We start from the raw sequence: 18998 nt of genomic DNA, 5'->3' as shown, positions 1-18998 counted from the left end.
TGAAGGAGGAACAAGCTCATCTTAAATGCTTACAACTTCTACAACATTCACATCATAGGTCACAGTTACGGCTTTTATAGGTCTTCTCTTCCCAACTTTGAAGTTCCTTGTGTTTTCTGCTGTCTGCCTTTATCCCGAGACTTTCAAGATCTCTATACAACATCAACATTTTCATGAAAAAGATGTTGGTGCTATAAATAAATCTGAATCTGAAATAAATACTGAAATCATAGTAAACTAAGGCACGAAAAACAGTTCATCATGTGTAAAAAGAACCATAAAATACAATAACATCTAAACGGGACGGCAAAGCTGTTGGTTTGTGGAACTAAAGCAGGTCTTGGTCTCAGAAAAACACCATGACTTAAAACATTGTCAGTAGCACTGCGGAAACAGATGCAGCTGGAAATTTATGTACTTTAATCCACTGAAATCAACCATTTTTTCTTTTATTGTTTCTTTGAGATCAAATGGACAATCTCTTTTCACGTGCAGTATCTTTATGATTCTGCATGACAGGCAGAATGGTGAATTTAAATTATTTCTGCTTAGTATGTATGTGCATGCGTGCTTATGTATACAAATATACACATTCACACGGGAAGGGGCTTAGAGCAATAATCAACAGTTACATAAATGAATGTGAAGATACCATCTCTGTGATGCGAGTCTCTTGCGTCTGTTTTGTGTAGCAGCGGTCCATAGCAAAGCAATAACTGTCCATCGAGCTTACAAGTTAATAGTTATATTGCAGCATTGCTGTGGTATTTTAAACCCAGCAAACCAGATAGACTGAAACCTGGCTTTTCTGACGGACTCTTGTAGTTCCTCTGAGTTTACGGGGCAAAGTGCAACGCAGTGTAATAAGCTTTCTCCAGTTTTGATTTTTGCACATGCTTTAGCTACCAATTGTGTGGATCAGAGGCCAACAAGCAGTGATCTGCAGACCAAAGGGATATGCCACGGTCGCTGGTGGTGTTGAGAAGCATTTGGCCAGATGACGCTGTCTACTGGTCACTTTCTAGGTACCAAGTTGCATTAGGTGGTAGCCAAAATGACACATTGCGCTTTCCTAGCAGCAACGTTTTTAATACTTGCACGGGGATACTATGCATTTACAGATGGGAAGGCAGCTTTGCATGAAACAAGTGTCTTTTAAAATAGGACTGAACTTGAGAAGTTCAGACAGAGGAAAAGAGAGGTCGATATAGTTTTGGGAAAGGAGAAATAAATCCATCTGGACTTGCCTCCTACCGCTTCCCCAGCTGTATAAATTCGTTAGCGGGGGTTTTGATGTCAGAATTTGCACAGCGAGGACAAACCCCAATGAGAGCTTTTATCAGAACTCTGTTTCTCGGTGCGTGCTGCATTTTCTGTGCTGTAATTACAACATAGACCTGACCAAACGACAACTCCACATCTTGAACCTGAACTCTTTCAGTAGTGCCTTGTCATAGCTACATGCACTACACATTGAAAAAATAGCTACACAAGAAGGAGGATTAAAAATCGGGCACAGTTTGTCTTTCCCCATTTAGTGGTCACCGGTTTAAGCACCACTGAGATCAGAGGGCTGTTTCTCCTCCAATGTAGACCGCTTTATATTTTATAGTGTAGGTAAGCAGAGACTTGCAATGCCTGGGTCCTTGTGCTACTGCGTTATCACATGGGGGGGTATGGAGATGGGGAGCTGATCCTGTCAGCAGCTGGTTCTGCTGATCCGAAATCAGTCCTTGGACAGCGGGCACAGGCCAGAAAAACTCAAGCATTGCCTTTGTAACGGGGCAAACCAGCTGCTTGCAGGCTATCTGCATCTCCCCCCATCTGCTAACTGCAGGCGGAGAAGGAAGCGCTCCAAGGACCCGGCCCGGCTCTTCCTTCGCGAAAGGTTACATCCAATTTATCGAGCCCTGCCAGCCTCGTCCAGTCAGCCTGGTAATGTCAGGGGCTTTAATCAACAGCAGCGACTGTTCTGAGGCCCAGTCTGGGTCTCTTCGGGGGCTGGGGAGAGGAGGGGTTGATCTGGAAAGGAAATTGCATCGTGCCACAGAGCCGGGTTGGAAAACACGTCTGAGGAACCAGAGCGGAGCCTCGCACGAACCGCCCCCCCCCCCCAACCCCCTCCCCGTGCCTGACTCGTTACCAGCTGCTCCGGGTCCCCGCAATAAAACCGAACCCGGCCGCCGGGACGCCCCCAATTCCCAGCGCCCCCCCCCCCCCCGTCCCACCTCGGCGAGCACCGAAACAGCCGGGCAGCGGCCCCCGGGCCCCCTCCACCCCGGGGCTGGCGCCGCGCCTCCCCCGCCCCGGCCGCGGTGCCGGCGGTGCCGGGGGCGCCCCCGCGGCGGCCGGGGAAAGCGGCGCCCGGCTCCCGCCGAGCCCGGCTCCGCCGCCCCCCGCCGCCCCGTCGCAGCTCGTTTGCTGCAGCTGCAGACAGCGGCCGGCGCCGGGGCCAGCTCCGCCAACCGACCGCCGGTTTCCTGCGAGGCGGAGGAGGGGGGGGGGGAGCAGCCGCGTCGCGCCGGCCGCCCTGGCGCCTCCTCCCCCGGGCAGCGGCCGCGGCCGCCCCCGCGCCGGCATCCATCAATCAGCGGCGGGGCCGCCGGGGAGCGGAGCGGGGAGCCGCTGCCGGCCGGGGGGAAGGCAGGGGGGATGCGGGAGGGCCCTCTCTGGGCCGCAGGGTCGCGCCGAGCTTGGGGGGCGGGGGGATGCAGGGAGGACCCCCGGGAATGGCGGGGGGGGGGGGTGCAGGAGGCTCCCTCCGGGGCTGGGGAGGGCATCCTCTGTGCCGCTTTGGGGGGGTGGAAGGGCAGAGTCGTCCTTCCCAGGGCGGGGGCGCAGTCAGTATAGGACAGGCTTTGGCGGGGAAGGGGTGCCTGCATGGTGGGGTGCTGGCTGCTGGTCTCCCCGGCTCTGCGGAGCTGGGGAATGGGGCACTGGGTGCTCACCCCACCCCATGCCTTTCTGGAGAGTGACACTGCCGCCGATTTTCCTGTCCCATTGTCTTTGTGCGCTAGCCTTTGCACCCGAAGTTTTTCACAGCTGGAGGGGAGAAATGCCACAGGTCTCAGTCCCTTCCATTTTTTGGAGGCACAGGATGCCAAGCGGTCACCAAGTAAGTTGTCAGATGTGAACAGGGGTCTTCCCCCATGTTCGTACTTGGCAATTCTGGGCAGACACAGTTCATCTCGTTTGGAGCCCCGGATGGATTCCGGTCTATTCTGGTGAAACCCATTCACTACAGGGTTCCCTCTGTCCCTGTCAAACTTCCCTCTGTGCTCCAAATGCCACTCACGCACTCTCTCCATCTCCACTTTCAAACCCACAGCCGGGGCTGGTCTTGAAAGTGTGCTCACCGGCAGTGGTCTTTTTAGCCAGCGGGAGGGGGAAACCTAATGGTCTTGAGAACAGCACTAAAATCTTTATTGCTAAACCAAAGTATCTTTGATTTGCAAAGTCCAGCATCACATATCCAGTATAACGGAGGAAAGGCATTTCTTACGATAGATATGCTTTGATTGTTTGCCTTATCAGACAGAGCGTGACCCGTACTGTGTTTTTCATACTAGTCATACTGCCTCTGAAAGTGTGTTAGGACTGGACGTTGGCTGCTCCTCATCCTCTTTTCCCGTCTTTTCTTGGACCAGGTGTCTGTTTGAAAGGTAGCCCATGTTGGAGTATGACGTTTGGGTAACAGGTAAAGAAGGAAAGGCGAGCTTTCAAAAAGCTATCATGATATGGCCGTATTCAAAAAAAAAAAAAAAAGCGTGTTAGAATTTTTTGGTTTTTACCCCATCTCCTTCGTCACACGTCAAGACACGTGGTAATTGTGCATAACTTGGTCAATGACAATAGTAATTCATTTGCTTACTGGGGCTGTGTTTTGCTCCTGATTTGATTTATATGTGATTCTTCTTATTTGCTTCTTTTTGCTTTTCATCGTTATCGCTGTTGTTTTCTTTTGATGCCCCTGAGGTTAAGGCATTAGTCCAAGACCTTGTCAAGGACAGAAAAAGTAACTATCTGCTTACTTAGAATGCCAGTAATCAGCGGAGTCTCTGTTATTTAGCCCTCAGTTTTCTGAGCATTCTCCTGTCTCCCTGTTTCAGAGGTGCAGGGGTGGAAGGCAGCTCTGCATCTCCCCCAAATTGTGGCTTTGTGTGACTTGCGCTATTGGGTTCTGGCTGCAGCTGCATTCATTGCCCTTCCCCAGTGATGCCCTCCTGGCCACCGGGCTGCTCTGAAGTTTGCCTGGAAAGCCAGGAATCAGAGCTGCACGGGGTGGGGGAAAGGGAGATCCCTGGGCTACTGAGTAGATCCCTGTGTTGTGGGATCCAAATTCAGAGGCTGGCCCAAAATGGGGAGTCTCCCACATGGGACATGAGTCTTCTAAGAGCACTTTGCTATGAGAAGAGGACTTTGCCTGCTGGAAAATTGAGTTGGCTGCCTGTAGAGGCAGGATTAAGTCTGAAATTTTACTTCTAACTGAATAGATTAGATTTAGGTTCCTTTCTGAGCTGCTGTGGACTTAAGGATTGGAGCTGGAGAATCTTGGGGTTTATGTGAAGGGGACTGTTTTCATAACTTTGCCTTCGTGTCTCTGGGGACTGCCTTATGAATGTGGAAAAAGCCCCTCTGTAAAGCAGACTTATAAACCTTTTTATCCCCCCAAGGTCTTTGGCACAGTCTGTTGATTTTTATTTGTGGTTTCATGCTGATTTGGATTGTTGCTTTTAATCCAGCACATTTTAGTTTAGGTTAGCATTTGTTGGAGTTTTCTGAGTTGGCTGGGTTTTTTTGTTTCTTTGTGGGTTTTTTGCTCGGTTTTATTTTTTAGTGGACTTCACTCAGGTGATTTTTAGAGTGTGTGTGTTGCACTGCAAACTTGTGAGTTAAAGTTCAATGCTTAACAAAAGTTTATTCAAAATCTGTCAGACACCACCTTTATAGAGAAACTGAAGATAAGGTATGCTGTGCTCTTAAATGGGGCAAGAGACTCGGGCATCCCATCCAGTACTGGGGAGAGGTGCAGAGTTTGAGTCCACAGCGTCAGCTTGCAAGGGTTTGTAATCTGAGGGCAGTGGGAACATGTCTGTCTCCTTCTCTCAACAGAAGGGTCCCTAAAATCAATGGCTGTTGGATCATACAGCACTTCAGAGGGGAAAACTGTCGGCTTGAAATGGGAATGAGTGTGGGTATGAGAGGTGCTCCTGAATGTATTCTACATTGGAAGTTATTCCTAATGGTCCTCAAACTCAGCTCATGAACAGGGCACACTGCAATTGCCTGGTGATGTCCACTGTCAGAGATTTGGAAGATGGGTGTTGCACCAATAAAATTACTATTATTTTACGCAGAGGCAGAACAAATCCAGATCAATGGCACTAAGAATGCCAGCACAATACCGAAGGATTTAATTTTGTGGATTATTACATACCCTCTGGAAAGGAAAATATTAATTGGATTGCAGTCTTGTGAGCGAACAGCAGAGATGTATAAGCAGCTACGGCTTAGGAAAATAATTTTATCTTACAGTGGGTTTTAAGGAGTTCCAAATGGGGGAGGTTTGCTGTAGTGCAAGAGCTGTAGTGAAGATCTCTGCTGTTCCAGTGAGCAATGATGAGAAACTGAATGCAAAAGGTCTTGCATGATGGAAGGACAGAGGAAGATCCATCTGCGAGTTCAGTTTAGTGTTTGTGAGGTGTTTGTGAATAACGGGCCAAGCTAACGCTCCCTGAAAGAGGGTGAAAGAATATTTATGCCGAGGTTGGCACGTACGAGGGATTCTGCTTGGAGTGAGCATATTTCCTCCTGCTGGGATTCCATAAAGACTGCAGAGGGGCTTTCCTTGTCCCGCAGACTTTTGCGTGGTGTCGATTCCCTGGAAGAGCCAAGACAGTGTCATTTCTGGCACTGTGGCGTTGTGTTCTCTGGTGGGCTCAGTTGTGGGAAGAGGCAGTTTCCGAGCCCTCAGCCCCTGCGGGAGTAAGTTTTACACGCTAAGTCAGCAGATGCAGGATGGGCTTTGCAGCTAGCACTGCTTGCCTGGTGAATTGTACTGTGCTCCATCAGGTCTAGAAAATCTACTGGTCTGAGGGAAAGAAAGTTAAGCATGGGAAGAACGATAGATAAATAAATATATAGAAGCAGGGAAAGCAACATCATCTTGTTAGCGGTGTGTCAAGGGCAGTGTAAAGGTGACATAGGATAAGTAATTTTGCTGTCAAAATTATTTAGAGATGTCATTAAACTGCTTAAGGCTGTCTCTACTGCTTCAGGGCACGGACACCTGGTTTTAATTTGCAGTGGTCTATGTCCAAACTTGCTGGCCTTATTCAAAGGGATCAGTGCTAATTTGGAGCCTGGTGGCAAATGCCTTTAGTGAACGTGGGATCTAAATGGCAGAGGTGACTAAAGGATCGGAATTAACTCTCTCATAAACTTTGTCGTTTTTCTTTTCCTGAGGTTTAAAACTATCAACTAGTTCAAGTTTGCAGAGATGATACACTCTTCAGATCGCTTGTTCTGGTTTAGTTATGGGACAGGGAGAACAGAGAAGCGGTTTCCTGCTGGCTCTAGACTTTGGAAAAGAGATCCACTCTGTTTTTAATGAAGAAACGCTCAGTCACAATTTTATGCTTGCAAAATCACTTTGTTTTGTCTATATATTTTTCCTTTTTCTATCCTTGTTTGTTTGGTTGGGTTTGTGGTCTTTTGTTTGGGTTCGTTGTTTTTTTTTTTTTTTTCTTCTGCATTGTCTTACTCTGTTTCTCTTATGCACAGTCTATTTCCTTTATCTAGAAAACATCTTGCTACACAGCAGATTGTTTGGCATCTATGTCCTTGTCAGCTCTATCCCAGCTGAAACCAGGACAGTCCTCTTCTCTCCCTTCTTCCTTCTTACATTGAAATGCATCATCTCCTCATACTCAACAGCTGAAGAATCACCATTCTCACCATTTCAGGGCTTTTTTTTATTTAGAGATGCCCACGTTCCTCACTTCTGGTAGATGTCAGTGAAAAACTCATTATAGGGCTCTGTGTCCCCAGGTTGTGTTTTCCAATTGAGGGCAATGAAAGACATCTCCTGAAGAGTTATTTACTGTTGCAGGGATCATGTGCAGTTTCGTAAATAAAATGAGAACATCTTTAGCACCTGTGCTTTACTCTCATACTGCTCTTGTGTGAAGGTAAATCTCCTGTATGTACCACCTCCACTGTTGGAGCTATGCATTTCCTTTTTTTTTATTTTTGGCTCTGTTATTTTAACAAAACCAGAGAGAACAGAGAGGAAATTACACATTCCCCTGGGTCATAAATATAATCTGATATAGGATTTTCTTGTAACATGTCTGAGGACGAGGAGGGATGGATGGAGGGAATTCCCAAGCACGGAAAGAAAGGTTCTCGCTCATTTATTTTACCTCTAGTCAATGTGGGACTTTTAGCTTTTACTGATTTCACTTTATTTGCACATGCATACAAAGCCACAGAATCTGGGAATACCGTCAAGCCCAAATTTGCCCTGTTCTTTGATTACCTGTACAAAAAAAATCCTGCACATCAAATCCCTCATTTTAAGACGTCAAGATAGCTTCAATCGGTAGGCAAAGTAGGCTTTTTTAATCTTTCACATCTTCAGCTAGAAAGAAACTTGCGCCAGCGTTCGCCAGCAAGCCAGGTCGTTGGAGGGAGTCTCACCTTGGTGTAATGCGTACAGACGTCAGTGAAGGCGGTTGTCCCCATGGCTGCCGTACTGTGACATTAGATTAGGGGCTCATACAAACAGCCTTGCTTTTTTCAGTAGGGTGCTTGCCAGAGAAAGGTGTTCTTCATCTGCATGTGTGCTGCTGCAGCAGCTTTTGCTGGTAGAGATGTCCTGTGTATTCGACTAAAGTTGCTGTGTTTAGCAGCACACATCCAGAGCTCAGCTCTTTGAAAGTGATGTAGGGGCAGTGCCGTGGAGCAAGAGGCCTTGTTGTGCCTCAGTGCAAATTGAACGCAGTTGCCTGTAAGCGAGTTCTGCACTGACGCTCACTCATATAAAAAAACCTGTGCCTTGGTGTGGCCTTTTGTTTTATCACATTGTAAAATGGAAAAAAAAAAAGACTTTGTAATAAGGTTTAATCAACATTCTGAAGGTAACAGCATCTTCTGTCTTAAGATGTAAGATGATGGGCAGTACTCATTATTTCTTGCATTGTGCTAATCAGTTAGGAAGGTAGAACTTTTTTGAATGGTTTCCAGAGAATTAAGAAGCAGGAAAACTTGAGACCTTTTGGTAATAGAAGCCTTTTGGTCTAGAAGATATATCTTCTGAAATAATGAAGACACTGCAACAAAGTTGTGTGTTTGCTTGTAGTTGATTCCCAGTTTAGTACTGGGAGGTATGATTGTTTCAAATAATTTAAAAAAGCAGCTCTGGGATTTTAAACAGCTTCAGTTAACTTTGGCCTCTTAATCACCACAGCTTCTTAGTATAAAACTTTTTCCTTTTGAGAGTAAGCAGACCGCTTTACCAGACTAGTTTGCTGTCTATGAGTGTCTTACCCCTAGGAGCTTGTATTTATCACCAAGTCTCTGGGGCCTTGCTAATTCAGAGTTATGAGTAGATTCCACTCCAATGGTAGCTGCTGTTCTGCCTATCTCTACCCATCGAATTGCAAAAACTCCCTTGTAACCCCATCCTTCCTTTTTATCTGGAGATGAATGTGATAGGTGGTACTCAGCTCTGTTGAAGCTGCTTTTGCTGTGTTGCTAGGGTAACCGGAGATAGCCCCTGAAGACGGGAAAGGGCAAGCATTCCTTTCTGCTACAGTCTGGAGCATCAGTGATTGAATGAGATTAGATAGAATTAGATAATCCTGAAATTCACAGTGATTTGATGCCAGACTTTTATGAAATAAGTAAAAGTACCAGCCCTTATAGTAAAAATGAATTCTTTTAGATCAATAACTTTTCCCACCATTCGTCACAGCTGTGATTCTTGAGATCTCTTTTTCTGTGACATGGGGTGAACCACACAAACATACCTTTTTTTTTTTTTTTTTCCCCAGAGGGGACTATGATATCAATTCCTCTTTTATTTCCCCCTTGTGATTCACCCACTTAACCGTAAAGTACACTTACAAAGGAAGGCACTACAAGATTCTTCAGTGATGGTTCAGTGAACTAGAGTTTACAATAGTAGTGTTACTTAAAAATTGTGCGCCATCAGTCTTAAGTATTACAGTGTTTTAGGGTCAGTTGAAAAAAAAAAAAAAGACAGAAAATAAGTTGTATATTGTGAACGGCTGGGTAGTTTTTTGTTCCTTATGTGTTCAATGCTTGAAACTGTTGGGACCTCATCCATGCCTGGCATGTTCCTGCTTAGCTGCAATAGGATTGATAATATCATCTTCTGATCTAAAGTAAATGTGGGTTGAAATAAGCATGGCAGTGTGAATGCAGGATTGGACTTTGATCACAATCAGTCTAGATTTACATCAGTTTAACTCTGTTGACTTCTTTTTCATCTTTAGACTGGCATGGCTTGCATCAAAATTTAGTGTGCATCAGAGGACACCTAGCAGAGCATGGAAAATTTGGTGTGTTCTGGCCCTCAAGCAGTTTTGCTTGTTATCAGGCTAAATTGGCTCTTTCAGAGCAGAGGGCTGATTTATTTATTTTTTTGGTGGTAGTGCTGTCCTTCAGGTGTAGCTCCAAACACCACAGCTGATGTTTTTGCAGGCATAGTGGACAGTATGTGGTCTCAAAGTAGTCAAGCAGCAGCCCATCCAGAATGAGAATGGCAGCCTGCGTACTCCTTATAAGGATGCTTTTAATTCCAAATAAAAATGTAGTACATTTTGTCTAGGGTTTTTTAATCCCCGAATTAACAATGTGATTCCTTAAAACATTTTTGGCTTGAAATTAATGAGCTGGTAATTCAGGGCTGGAAGTCTGTGGCTCTGCACCTGTTTGCATCAGCAATGTGCATCTGGTTTTTTCAAGTCTCACCTTGCTGTGATGGATTTCTCAGAAATAAGTTCGGTAAAAGTAATTCTATGAAGCTGCACTTGGTGATAATCGTCCTGCATATATTGGCTCTGTTCACCTGTGGAGTAGAGTAGTGAATGCTGTGGGCTGGCAGTCAGGTATGTGGGCCTCTGCCCTTTTCCCTGCTGAGGGTAACCCACATTGCTTTCTCCAACCTTTGTTTTCAAATGCAGCTTCTTATTTGGGTTGTTGGCTTACCCAGAAACATACTTTCTCAGGGCCCACGTGCCTTTTATCCCCTTTCACATCAGGAATCTGTGCAGCATTTTGTACCCTTGCACGGCCTTTGGAAACGTAGGCACTAACCTTTTCGTGATTCAGCTTCCCCATATACAGGCTGGGGAGAGCACCTCTGGTGTTGCATATGGAAATGGAAATATTTAGACTTATGGGTTAAAAGGGCAAGAGACCACTGTTACCATCAAGACTTAAGTTCTTGCACTATAATAAGCAAAAGAACTTCCCCAAACTAGTTCCTGTTTATGGTGGCTTATCTTTGTACTTTTCTTTTTAAGGAGAGCATCCGATCTTGATTAAATGTCCTGGTCCTGCCCTGCATTGACCTTAGTAAATTGTTTCAGTGGGTAACTACTCTCACTTTTTAGGAAATTACGATGATATTGCTAATTTGAATTTGTTCAGTGTCACATTCCTGCCACTTGGTCTCCTAACAGCTTTGTATGTCCACGTTATTGATATGGTTAGGGCATTGCCCATGATAAACCTCTTCACCTGATTCCCACCCTGACCCTCGCACCCTTTTCAGAGTCACTTTTTCCTGGGATAATATTCCCTGCTTTTAAAATGCCAACTTCACCGACAAGCCCACGCTATTTTGTGTCCATGACCCTGGGATTTCCTTACTTGCCATTAGCTCGCACATTCTCCGTCTTAACCATCAGCGATGACTCTTTGTTTTCTTCCAGGTCATCAATAAAAATATTAGGGAGAATTGGTTACATGCTTATACTCTGAGGTCTTTTAATCACCTTTTAATCAATGTAATTTGTGCCACGTTGACTTGTAATGCTCTAATTTCTCATTCAAAAAGTTGTGTGGTGTACGATCAAATAACTTGCAGAAATCTAAGCACATTACACTAGCACTATTGTCTCAGCAAAAAAGATGTATTAGTTTAACATCTTTTCCATTAACAAGCTTTAATTTGCATAAATTATATCACCCTCCTTTAATTTATTATTACTTGTCCAGCTTCCTCTATTTCATTATTTCTCCGGGGTGTTATAAAACTACTTGGATTATTCTGCTTATGCTTATGCTTTTTAAAATACAAGCACAGTGCTATGTTTTACCATTTACCTTGTATTTCCTCATTGTTCTGAGGCTCATTAAAAATCTGAGTAAAGTGTCTAAAGAGCTCTGGGAAACTCTCTGAGAGCAAGTTCTCTAAATCTGCTGGTTTAAAACTGTATAACTTTAGAAGTTTCTGTTTGGAAACCTCCTAATTCACTGCTGGAATGAAAAGTATTTCATTTTCATACCATGTTAGAGCTAGCTTTTTCTCCCAGTGCAGAAACGAAATATTTACTGAACATTCTTACTTTTTTAGCGTTTCTGACAGTTCTACCATTCCCATCTAATAATGGACTGAAACCATTATTACCTCCTGTCCTTAATAAGCCAGTGTTTACAAACCAGTTTGGAGTTCTCCAATGAATGAAGGAATTATTAAAATTACACGTGCAATTATTTAAGATTAAGATCTTTATAATGGGTGGGGAAGGATGGGCCTTCACCACTACAAAGGCCCTTTACCGCATATTACGCTGATGAAGTGTCCAACTGTCTTAAAGTCTGTTACTCCTTAGTACGTGCTTTATGTCTCCAGTGGGATTTCTGCCTTTTTACCTCCTGTTGTTCAGTGTTGGTTTAATCGGAAACCTGGCATGTGGATCAGCTGGTGGTGCATTAGGCTTCTGTGAAGAGAACGATGCTTTCTCTTCATCTTCTCAATGTGGTATATGCTGCTTGCCAGACAGAGTGTTTACAGCTTGCGGGTTCGGGTAATGAATAGATGCGTTGGGCTTCAAAAAAACAACCTCTGTGGCTTTCTCATGATAGCCAAGCCTTTTTTCCCCACCTAGATGCTATTCTAGCTTACACTCCTTGTCTGGCTGCTTTTGTTTTCTCCTGATCTTCTGGTCAAGTCTTCCTGTCTGGCCACCAGATTATGAAGCAAGGTGAGATTTGAATTCTCTAAAGAAGTGATCACGGTGCGTTCTGTCAAAGCTTCCAACTCCTTAAACAATCAAATCCGCCTTCCTTCGACGTTTGCTTTAAATGATCTTGGAAAGGTGTCAGTATAGGATTATATGTGCAAGAGGAGAGGTGGAGATGTGGCATATCTGGAAGTCTCAACTTCACCGCTTACTAGAATCAGGAAATAACCCCGTCGTCCACCTCCCTCTTCACAAGACTTGTATTCATCTGTACAGAGAACCATCCCCAACATTGGCTTGCACTAAGATGCTGTGCTGTTAGCCTTGGCTGGCATGAAACATCTTGATATCCTACGAGCTGTGAAACTTGACATATGCTAAGGCAGTAACAGGAAGAGAATCTTTCCTCAGAGCTTCCCTGGAATGTTCTGACAGTATTTAATCTGTCGGGGTCTACTATGTCATTCAGACTGATCCCAGTAGGGCAACGAGTTAGAATCAATAATATCCTTGATCAGCAAATAATTCTACCTTGATCAGAGAATCCTGGTAATTAGAGCTGAAAAAGATGTGTGACATCAGTCAGTCTGCTCCACAGAGTACTCTGAAACATGCTGGCATTTATGTGTGTGTTTCTTGGGGCTTTTTTGGCTGCTTTTGTAATACAACGTTAGTTAGGCTGTGCTTTTGAAGGAGGGCTGCATTATTACTGCCAAAAAAAGGAAGTGACCAATATTAGCTGCTGCATTATTTTCCCTCAATATGAAAACCCCTGTTTTAAAAATGGAAGAGATGAGGGAGAAGTGGGGCATGGGGAGAGGAAATGACCCCTTGTAATCATCCAGGAAAAGAGCTGGAAATGAGTTCAGCCCCTGTTTCGCAGTCCCCGAGGCTCCTGACAGCGTCACCGGACTGGCTTTGGCTGTAGATACTGAGGTCGACATAAGTGGCTTCCACTTTTCTTCTTTCACTGATGCCCTCATCTCTCCTGGAGTTTGGAATTTGCGTAATTGGAACAACTTGTTTATTTGGAATGAAATCACATCCATGGGATTTACCTGAGCGGCACTCGGTGCAGAGCTCAATGGGAAGGAGAAGGTGGCGAAGGAAGATACTTTCTTTTATATAGCTCTTTCATGGTAGTTGAGAGCATTTTTGTTCTCTGGCATGAATTAGAGCAGCTTAGGGCTGGCTGAACGCTTAAATGGTTTATCAGTGAACGTGTGGGAAGTGGGCTGGAGTGTGCTGTGCTGGGGTGAAGGCTGTCCCAGAAGAGTTAGTCATCAAAATGCAAAGCACACATGTGCAGTGTGTTACACACCAGTCATATCAGGTGTGGAGAGAAGGATCTGTAGATGTCATATGCAGAAAGCCAGCAATGGTTGCTCATTACAGATCTTTGAAAATGAGGAAATAAAGCTAGGCTTTCAGTATTTTGTGGCTGTCCATGTGAACCCATCAAACATGAATATGGCTGCTTGCCTACAAACAGATTAGTTTTTTATTGCTTTTGCCACCTCTGTGATGCTATAAGGTCCAGCTGTACTATATATAGCACAATAAATCTGGTTTATATCAATGTGAACTTTGATATATTTTATTAATATCACACTCATGATTTGAATATTTAAATATGCATGGCACATACAAAACTGTTATTTAGCTTATGCTTATTTTATTTAATTATTTTAGATTTATAGAACACCTGTCATTGGCTCTTAAGTGCCGTGCAATTAATTAAAAATACAGTCAGAAATTCAAAACTGCCTTTCTGGCCCATCTAGATTATCCCTCTCTCTTGAACTCATAACTCCCTCCTTCTCCTAACCAGGTCTCTTCCAGCACCATAAACCTGTTCAATCTAATTCCAGGATAAAACATGGGGAGGACGGGGAGCTGAGCCTTCCGATAATGTGCTTGCAGGTACATGAACTGCAAGTTCATGTTATAGGAGGAGAGCTTTGAGAATCCTTAACGTGGATTGCAGTCTTGCTGTCATAGGTGCTATACAAACAGCATCACTGAGTTACACAGCCCCTATCCTGGAGATTTTGCAAACCAGGTTTATGCCTAGACACAAAAGGGAGTGCAGTGCAGACCATCTGAGGGATGAGGTACTCTGGGCAGCTTGTTCTCACTCTCAGCCATTTTTTGGCACTGATTCTAGAGATTTCAGTAGGATTTGGCTTTACACACTGATGTGGTTGCCAGGGCCGCAGGATAAGACCCTTTGTGGAGTGGTGATTTGAGTGTGTCGCAAGATGCCACTAAAAAAGTCACTGGTGGATTGAGGAAGAAGCTGTGGCTAGTGAAACTCTTTGACCTAGTAGCGAGAGCAATGGACCTCGGTTGCATGGCTGGGGGGGGGACCTAGTCCTAACTGGCTGTGTGACCTTGGGCAAATAAATGGCCTACCCACCCTGTGTGCTAGTCATTCCAGATGGAAAATGGGGTGAGAAAAAAACCTCAAGAGCCTCAGCTGAAACCGTATGATGCCTCTAAGTGAAGCCTTCCTGGCTTAACAGGGGCGCAGAGAATTGTACCGAAGTTTGTCTGGGAAGAAGAAGGAGGGGAAAAGGTGAGGGGTCAGGCAGCCTAGGCAAAACATCTAGACCTGGAGGAAACGAGGTGGAGGTTCAGGAACTGATGCGGCCCAAAACCTTTGCTTACAGAGCTCTCTCCCTGTTTGTGAGCTGCTGTAGTGGCACTTCTTACAGGCAGCCCTAAAGAGACCTTTCCTTCTTCTTGCTGCGTACTAAAAGCCATGAAGGGGAGGGTGTGGGACTTAATGCTGCGTTAACTCCCAGCGGGATACCCGCAAGGTTTGGAAGAGAATGTGCATTAGCATGTCTCAGCTTTCCCCAGTTTCAGCCTTACTGTCAGCAAAGGATTGTTAAGACTGCCGCGGACTTTAGAGGCAGGGATAGCTTGGTACAGAGAATATGTTGGCTCCTGATTTCTCCTGCCCTCTCTACCCAGCCCATCCCCCCTGCCCCCCAGACCATAGTGATCAGTAGAATTATAGAAACAACATTACATTGGTTATTATTTTTTGGCACATCTGGCCCACGTACCCCATAGGAGTTTGCAGCCCTTTTCAAAGTTTTGCATATGCAAAACCTCAAGTTCTTACAGGTGGAGGCCAAAAGGCACAGTGAGAGCATTTACCCAACTTGGATGAAGCACTCTTGACCAAAGCAGCCTGAAATGTATTTGAGATAATTCTCTTTCCCTTGTTACTGCTGAATTACCTCTTAATAGGCTGCAGAGAGCTGCTGCTGCAAAGTGCAGCGTGAGCTCCCTTCCTGTCGACTAAAGGTCAAGTGTAGCCCCTTTCTGTTGCATGAGGTGACATGGCTGTTCTGAGTAATTAGTTTAAAAAATACATATGTATCTCTTTGTGGTACCAGAAATGCTGGCTAAAATCCGGCAGGAAATAACAAAGCAGTTGCAAACACCCTTCAGAAGAAATTGTTTCACGGTATGAAATATCCACTGTTGCGTTTGCAATAAAATTAGCAAGAAGGGAGAATGCCAGGGAAATACAAGGTTAAGCAGCTGTCAAATATTTTTACAAGTGTTGTCTTTATTTAAACAGCAGAGATCTTGGGGTCAGGTTTGGTCCTTTGTTCTGTTCCTACAGCACCTAGCACCATGGAGTTCTGTTTGGGGACTCCTAGCTGTTGCTGCAGCCAAAGAATACATAATAATGATCTAGACAGGAGTATGTGCTGCAGTGATAAAGATACTTAAATGCGCTCAATCTCTCTCTCTCTCTCTCTCTCTCTCAGGACAGAGCAGTTAGCAAACTTTTTGGTCTTCTTGTGCTTTGCTTCCTTGCAGAGAAGACAGCATATAACTTTATTTTCAAGAAAAAGTAAGCTGTGTTCCGACTGCAGATTGACAGGTGAGGGGATAAAAATTAGATGGTGACTCTGAGAAGGAGATAACAGGTGAGAGGCAACAGCGCAGGAGCTCATGCTACATGTTCCTGATTTAAAAAGCATACTCACTGCTTGTCTAGTTGTTCCAAGGTCAGAAAGGCAGCAACAGTGGTGCCAGCACAACAGATCTGCCTGAAAATAAGGTACTCTTGTGCGGTATCCCTCCTCCAGCGGAGGTGGAGCTCTTCTAATCTCCTTCCCCTTATCCTTCTTCCAGCTGACCTCCTGGGCTCAGTAAATAACATCTCGGGAGGCTGCAGGAATCAGTGAACAATGAGCGGCCTCCCAAGGGGTCAGAATTTCTTTCCACCTAAATTCCACCTTTGCAGTCTTTGCTAAAGAATCCATGATTATTATTCATTTAACTTGTATATTTAAATACTACTCCTTGCCTTTCCTTTGCCCTCCCAACTTTAAATGTGATTTCAGAGGGGATTTTTCTAGAGTTCCAGCTGGCATGCAGTATCTAAACAAACCCAGACCTCTGCCTGTTGGAGTGCCTGGTCTTGCTTTACTCTTCCTTTTTCTGTTTGGGAATGGCTCACCTGCCTGAATACAGTGCAGAGGGAGATTCATTTGAGCCTTTTGAAATGTCTGGAGCGATTTGTCCATCTGATACCTATTCATTTTAATAGGGCGTTTAGTTCTCAGGAGCTGTCTCTCAGACCTGATCTTGCGTCTCCAGAACCAATGGGTGTAAGATTTTGGCCCTGACTTTATTAACTCTTATTTGAGCTGTTTCACCATGTATCCATCAGAATTCATGTTTGTGCTGAGTTTTGTTTTTGGTTTGTTTTTGCCTGTGGGGAGACTACATTGTGGAGTTCAAGTGATGTTGTGCTGTACTTTGACATTTGTATTCTGCTTTTGTTTTGAGCTGGAGTGAGGGAAGTCCAAAGAAACAGTTCAAATCCATCTGAAAGAGACTGCATTCCCCTCCTTATGTTGGGGCTTACCCTGGCAAGACTGTTGCTGAGCTGTGTTTGCATTAAGGATCCCCGTACCAGTACCATCCCAGCACAGTAGATAGACCGCAGCCGGGCCCTGCATCCCTGCTCGTTTTCTCTTCCCTTCATCTCTGCCCCTCTCGTTTCTCTCCCTTTCCTCGGTGAGTGTTGCGGTTTGCTATCTCCTTCTTCGCTGGCTGCTTCTAGTGGGGTGCGGTTAGGAAAGGGTTGTGCGGAAATTCCTGCAATGAGCCCCAACCCTTCCACCCCCACACGCTACCCTGGGAGAGACCCAGACGGGCAAGGTGACTCATCTAAGGCTGGCTGAATCCTGGGGCTGCTTGAGGGGAGATGTAAGGCCCCCAGGCAAGGCAGCCAGGCAGCTGGGGGTGGTGGCTGCCGCTTGGTTTGCTTCTCTTTTTACACAGCTGAAAGCACAGGAACCTTGTAGGGTGCAGGGGAGATGGTTTTCAGTTGGCTTTAGGAATTGGTGAGAGAGGGGCACTGAGGGGAAAGAGGAGGGGAGCATGAATGAATGCTTGACACATCTCTGCCTTCTGTAGTAAGTGCAGCAGGGCCAGCTAATGTCATTGTGCACTGTGTCATGCCATTGCGGGACATATTCAGTACCACTGCAGCGCTATGAAGCTGGCATGCAATGACGTCCCAAGGTCCCTGACCTCGCTATGTCCTTCCTGATCGGTTAAGGTGGTGAGAACACAGGAGCAGTAGATCAGCAGAGGTATGTTTCAGATCTGGAGGTTAGCCACTGCCCCAGCTGTTGCTTAGCACTCTCTTTGGAGCTCAGCTTCGAAGAGTCACTGTCACAGGCTAGTTCACTGTTTCTCATCCTTTGGTCTGTTGATCCTCGCTGGTGCATGGGCTCCAAAAGTCTCTGGGAAATACCAGGGAAAGCAAGCCTGTTAGCAGGAAATGTAAGTTCAGTCTGCAAGGGTGGGTCCAGTCCTTCACTGAAAATATTTTAAGACTCAGCAAATCGGAAGCAATTGAAAACCAGTGGCTGAACTTTCCAGTTTTTTGCATTACCTAAGCTACTCTCTGGGACAAGGTCCACACCGGCAGAAGACCTGGAGCGAGATATGGTCTGTATCTTTGTCTTGTTCTTCTGACTAGAACGGAATTGACCCCATCTGCCTCTGGAGGTGATCATGAAGAGCAAAAGTCAGGTCTGCTTGCAGGATTTAAATGGCTCTAAACTTGGGTGGGGGTAAGACAGGGAGAAGAGAATCCCCTCATTTCTTACCCCCCTCCCTGGGAAACGTGGGGAAGGTACAGCTTTTAACTGCTCCCTTCCCATGCCTTCTGGACATACTGGAACACAGGTGTGCCTGTAGAAATGTGTGAAGACATGTGCGTGCTAATGGCACCTAAATATAGCAGCTGCTCCATGCTCCTGTTAACCTGTCAAGTGACTACTCACTCTCCTAGGCTTTCTCAAATAGTAGATATTACTCACCTCCGTGACTAATTCCCTATGGAGGGCCTCTAAAGAGGTTTAGAAAACAAGCTCTCTGTCGCTCTGGGGCACAAAACATAATGTCTTTCTTCTCAATTTGGCTAATGAGAGGAGAAACTCCTGTGGAAAGACTTACCCTTGAACTGCAGACAGGAGTCCTCAAGCAGGTTTTCTCCATAGCAGCCCGGCTTCCTTATGAGGAGGCATATGCACCATTTCTTGCAACGCTTTGAAAGTGTATGCCTGGGTGTCTGCAGGAAAGACCAAAGCTGTTAATTGGAACTGGTGATTTCTGGAGGAGGAAGATGAGATGGAAACGTGCTTAGGGTGGGATTTCACTTTCACTTTCACGGACTGCTCAAATGCAGATGCTTGCCGGGTAAAACAGAGCTGCTTAACAGTGCACAAGAGG

General features: G+C 45.3%; 1 protein-coding gene across 4 annotated transcripts in view; it reads left to right on the top strand.

Moving 5' to 3' along the window:
* The window catches only part of SAMD11 (sterile alpha motif domain containing 11), a 125180-nt gene that overhangs the window by 3043 nt on the left and 103139 nt on the right, over positions 1-18998 (top strand). The window lies entirely within an intron of this gene.

This window comes from Harpia harpyja, chromosome 7 (assembly GCF_026419915.1).
Source record: "Harpia harpyja isolate bHarHar1 chromosome 7, bHarHar1 primary haplotype, whole genome shotgun sequence".
In the NCBI taxonomy this organism is placed as follows: domain Eukaryota; kingdom Metazoa; phylum Chordata; class Aves; order Accipitriformes; family Accipitridae; genus Harpia; species Harpia harpyja.
Note: the sequence above shows the minus strand (reverse complement) of the source record. Positions and strands in the feature narration are given on the sequence as shown.